Source organism: Gossypium hirsutum, chromosome D12, assembly GCF_007990345.1.
Source record: "Gossypium hirsutum isolate 1008001.06 chromosome D12, Gossypium_hirsutum_v2.1, whole genome shotgun sequence".
Classification (NCBI taxonomy): Eukaryota; Viridiplantae; Streptophyta; class Magnoliopsida; order Malvales; family Malvaceae; genus Gossypium; species Gossypium hirsutum.
The window spans coordinates 33,938,105-33,943,870 of NC_053448.1; the positions used below are offsets into that span (position 1 = coordinate 33,938,105).

The window sequence follows — 5,766 nt, forward strand, 5'->3', positions numbered from 1 at the left end:
CCCTTAGAATATCAAAATGAAAGATACAACAAAGAAATTCTAGTTCTCCTCCTTGGTGTGTGGAACAGTTGGTGCTGTAGGGACCTTTTCTATGGTAGGAACTCCTTCAGTTTGTTCAACAGCCTCTAGAGCCTATTCTAAGTCAATAGACCCTTCAGAATTTTCTTTGTCAGGCATGATAGGGGTGAAGAAACCATCAGGATGCTTCCATTTAGATTGAAATTCTTCCCACTCTTTGCCTTCAGTGTAACAAATCTAACCCGTATCCGTAGCCAGAACAAGGTTATGGAGCATTACCGGAATAAACATATCAAATACAAACATTTCAAATTATTTAACATTCATGTCAAATATTATTTATAAAGTCCATTATATGAGCCTACGAGGCCCAAAACATACATTAGAAACAAGTCGGGACTAAACTAGAACTCAGAGAATTTTTTAGAAAATTTTAAAATTTTCCTTAAGTGCAGGGGACACACACTCGTGTGGCCAAGCCGTGTGGATCACACGACCAAGAGACACGCCTGTGTCTTAGGCCGTGTGGGCATTCAATGTAAGGCACACGGGTGTGTCCCTGCTCGTGTCCATACCCGTGTAACTCTCTGACTTGGGTACACGGCCAAGCCACACGCCCGTCTGCTAGGTCGTGTGAACATATTAATTTATGAAATTAAGGTGCAGAGGTCACACGGCCAAGCCACACGCCCATGTGCCAGGCCGTGTGAAAATACCTGGACATTTTGTTTTCTCAAATTTAAGGATGCAGAGGACACATGGCTAGACCACACGCCCATGTACTGGGCCGTGTGAACAATAAGATTTTTCAGCATTCAGCTTTTGTGGAGCAAGAGTTTCAACTCTCGGTTGAACTTCCTCCTTGTTAACAGGCCCATCTTTAACCTTGACTACCTTAAGATCCAATGTTTTTCCACTTTGCAAAGTAACCATTTTGCAATGCTCCTTGCCCGAAATTCTTTGATTTTTAGTGTCGCTGGGCAAAGCTCCTTAAAGTCTACTTGGTTCCCTAAATTATTCAACGTTGCTTCTTGGCTTTGGATAAGTGCATCATTTTTTGCTATGTACGCCTTCAGTAGATTCTCAAGATTACTAGAAGATTCAATTCGTGGGGGTTGTTGCTCTTAGAATATTCTGACAGATAATTTGGTTGAGATGGAATAAAAAGTTGTTAGGGCCCACACATTGGTTACTCCATGGAAAATTTAGATGATTCTTCCATGAAGAGTTGAAAGAATTCAATTGTAGACCATTCCAATTCTGATTTCCAATGTAATATTTTGACTCTAGATTCGATGGACAATTTTCAAAGAAATGCTCATCTCCATAGTATTCACAAGAAATATTCTCAAACTGGTTCGCCTGTTGACCTATCATATTATCATTGAAACCATTAGTAGTAATGTTCTCAAGCATAAAAGACATAGAAGATAGCTGCTCTGCCAAAGAAGTAAGCGCATCAACTTTATGTACTCTTGCTACTCATCTTCCTGAGGCTGCTGGTTGGTTGGCCACTGACAGTTATTTTTGGTAATCCTTTCAATAGTCTCAAAAGCCTCATTGTAAGACTTAGAAAAAAGGTATTTGTTTGCCGAAGCATCCACCATCATTCAAGTATGAGCATTGAGACCAATATAGAAAGTCTCCATTTGAATGCAATAAGGAATGCCATGATCAAGGAACTTTCATAATAACTCCTTGAATCGCTCCCATGCCTCATGTAAAGATTCTTCGTCAAGTTGCTGAAATGAAGTGATTTCATTTCAGAACTTGGTAGTCAGAGATAGAGGGAAGTATTTCATTAAGAAACGTTCCACCAACTTTTTCCATGTAGTTACAAAATCAGACGGTAGAGAGTTCAACCACGCTCATGTTCTATCTCTTAAGGAGTATGAAAATAATCTCAGTCTTAAGGAGTCCTAGGTCACCCCAGCTAACTTGAATGAGTCACTTACTTCCATGAATAGTCGAAGGATGAAGATGCAAATCCTTAGTAGGCATCCCACTAAATTGGCCTATTGTTTGAAGCATTTGGAACATCACAGGCTTCAGTTTGAATTACGGTGCCTCAATTTCGAGTCTCACAATACTTAGATTGAGTTAATTTAAGTGAGGAAGGACATATTATCGAATAGCACGGGTTCTATCTTCGGCAACAATGATCAAATTGCAAGCATTATAAGCAAACGCTCCTCCTTGAGCATGTTATAGAAGATCCATGATTTCCTGAATACTAACGAAAACTATTAAAGGAGAAAGAAAATTGAACTAAATTGAAAGATAATTAATTCCATAAATAATTAACTAAAATAACAATCCCCAGCGATGGCGCCAAAAACTTGGAACAATGGAAATGTGAAAGTGTACACAATCGCAACAAGTAATAAAGTAACAAGTAGTGTCGAGTTATCGTACTCACAAGGACTATGAAAGAGAATATTTAAGAAATGCAAATTTAAACATTTTGGTGACTAAAAAAATTAAGTACGTGCTAACTAATAAAATAAAAAGTAAAATTCCAATGCACGATTTCTAAATATGAGTTTAATCAATATGAGATAAATGTGCCAAATTAATTTTGTTCTTTAACTTAGAATAATTAAGTTGTATTCATGTTGTTATGAATAATTTCACGGCAACTCGAAAAATTGCTAACTAATGCGCATACTTACCTATTAGAACCTATTAATCTCTTGACCATATCTCTATGTCAATTCAATCGACTAATCAAATTTTAATAAGCAAATAAAAGATTACGTGAGGTAAAAATATAGCTCTATATTGAAATAATTTAATCACAATAATCTTGCAAGTTATGCAAGGCTGATATATTGTTTAATACCGTCGCTAATTTAATCTTCAGCTACTTTAGAAGATTAAGCATTCACCAAAAAAATATTGTGCCCATTAATTACAATTTCAATCAATTTAAATAATTAATTCAGTTGTTACCTCACAATTAAAATGCAAGCATAACATAAGCATGGTTTTATTTAATTGAATAATTTACTGAGACCTAATAACAACACAAATACATTTTTAATAATCTAAGCAGACAAAATGTAATTAATCTAACACGAAAGGAATTTAAGTCATTTTAATTAATTTAAGAACAACAACACAAATATTCATGTTCATGATAAAAACTAAAAACAAAGATTAAGAGAAGGGAACTAGAAAAATAAATCTCGGTGGTTTTTTGAAGCCAGACTAGTGTGCTCCTCTCTTCTTTGCTCATTCTACTAATCCAAGGCCTTCATGAACACTTGATTGATTCTACTCCAAGGGGCGTGCAAGCTCTTCAAGAGGGGAAATTAGCAAGGGAAGAAAGGAATTGAAAGGCAACAGAAAGGGAAAAAGAGAGAAAATGTGTGTGAGAGAGATGTGTGTGGTGAAGGATTATTTTTGAAGAAGTGAAATGGGATATTTTTACTTTAAATTGGCAGCTCAAATTAGAAAAAAATATTAGCCAATCACCCTTCCCTTGGCTGTCCCTTGATAGTAGGGAAAGGGGTTGAATTGGTTTTGCTATTTTTAGCTTGTGGCTAGAAATTAAATGCACAAAAAGTGGAGGGGTGAGAATGGATTCTAAGAGAAGTTTGAGGATTGTTTTGAAATTATTATAAGCAGTTTACTTAGCTAATTTGGGAATAAATTGGGTTGGTATTGGGCTGCTCTTTTGGTCTCTTCCCTCTTCCTTCTTCAGTTACTCAATTCATGCCCTTTTTGTTCATCTCAAGTTGTCTGATTTTTCTCGATAAAATTCACTTGGACCAATTGATTTAAATAAGTCCAAGAACATGAACTTGAGTCCTCCAAGGCTAATAATTTATCATCTTGAGCTCCCAAGGAGCTTCGATACTTGAATCGTTCAAGCTGACTTCCGAGCTGATTTTTCACTATTTGTACAAAACTGTAAAAAATGGCCAAATTATGCAAATTTAATATAAAAATAACTAAAATTTAGAACAAATTATAATTTAAGCTCAATTTAATTATTTTATTATAAAATCATAAAATTCGATAGAAATCACTTAAAATTTACATGAATTCATGTTGAAAAGGTGTTGAAAAAGTCTATATATTTTTGTGTTTCCAAATAGGATTTCAAAAGAAAGGACTTTTGAAGTTGGGAGTCCTTTTCTAAACCTGTGTAGCTTAAGTTGTGGGCGTTCACTCTCATCTAATTCTTGAGTGTCCTCCCTTATTCTAGGCCTTTTTTGGCATTTCTTTATGGATGGTTTATTTGAAATGTCAGTGGTGCTTTTCTCCTTAGCACGTGAATAACGTAAAAGAGCATTGATGTCCATATTAGAAGCTTGATTGGGAAAAGTGTAGATTTTGGAATTGACCTTGCACCATCAAAACGAGTGTTGGCCTCAGTTGAAGAAGAGGTAGTCAGAAGATGGATACTAGGAGAAATAAGCTAGTTTCGAGAACGAATCCCACAAATATCATAGAAATAAGAAAGAGGTTGTCTTGCTCATCCAGTTGAGATTTGAGCTAGAAAACTGGTGTCACCATATGGCCAGGCCTCTAAAGCCAAAGGCAAGTTGAAGTTATCTAACCAGTTAATAGGATTAGTGGCACAACGATCATTTAGGCTCTAGTTTTGCAACCAGTACAGGAAAGCATTCTTGACTGTAACTAAATCTCCCAACTCTAGAGGACACCTCTAGTTTAGACGTTTGAACTACTTATTGGCAACTTTCAAATTAATTGGCTGATTATAAGAACAAATGTGTTCTTGGGGAAATGATCAATAGGTGGGAAAACCAAATCCATTCTCAAGTTTGCAAATGACCCTTATGAACTTCTCCTTTTTCTAATGCAAATTGGAAAGACCATTCTGAATGATTGGATCATAGCACTAAAATCGGCAAATCTAGCACCAGCCCCTTGTCTTATGATCTTTAACTGATAGAAATTTTGGAAAACCCCTAAAAGTAGTGGTTCATTGTGCATGCAGTAATCAATGAAGTAGGCTACTAGGGTTCACCAAGACAAGGCTGATAGTTTTCTTGGTGCGATGCCAGACTCGACTAAAACTGAGCAGAATAATGGATGCAAAGGTAAATGAAAACCTACTTCTAATAAGATTAATGGAAGAATGAAACCTTAGGTGTTGTCACTTAAACGACACCTTGGTGGTTGTTTGACTTCATAAGCAAAGTTTGGATGGCGAAAGCCTCGAACTGCCAAAAATATGTGCTTCTTTTTGTGTGGTACAACATTCATATAAGGGAGTGGTAACACATGAAAGAGTATTTTCAAGTTCTTGGGGTACGAAGGTGAAAGGTTTTCAAGAGGGTTAAGTTTTGCTTACTCTAATTTCAACCTTTACCACAAGTATTTTTTCTTGAAATTTTGGTTGCAAATGGAGAAGAAGAAAGGAAATAAAGAGAAGAATAATATTACTTTAAGAAAACTGAGATTGATGATGACGAAGATAGAAGGACTGAGCAGAAACAAAGTTAGGGATTTAAATGATACAGTAAAAGTGTTGATGAAGTGTTTGAGCCTCTATTTTTTTGAAGCAAACTTGTACAAGAAGTTTATTTCGGGGAAACTATTTAGGTTCTCCAATATAATCAAGACATTTGTCAAAATTAAGAAAACGTGTAATGTTTACATTTACGCGGGTAGTCACGAAATCCTGAATTCGTCCAACTCATGGTACGTGCCTGACGTGATCAGTTAGTTTTCAGATATACTGGGAATTATTTTCAAAGTTAGAAATTTTGAAGA

The 5,766-nt window shown here is 35.9% G+C and overlaps 1 non-coding gene across 1 annotated transcript; it reads left to right on the forward strand.

Annotated features, from left to right (window-relative positions):
- The first annotated feature begins 1,683 nt into the window (after window positions 1-1,683).
- LOC121224899 (small nucleolar RNA R71) lies at window positions 1,684-1,790 on the forward strand. The gene has a single exon (XR_005922641.1). It is a non-coding gene; the product is annotated as a small nucleolar RNA R71 (small nucleolar RNA).
- The last annotated feature ends 3,976 nt before the right edge of the window (window positions 1,791-5,766 follow it).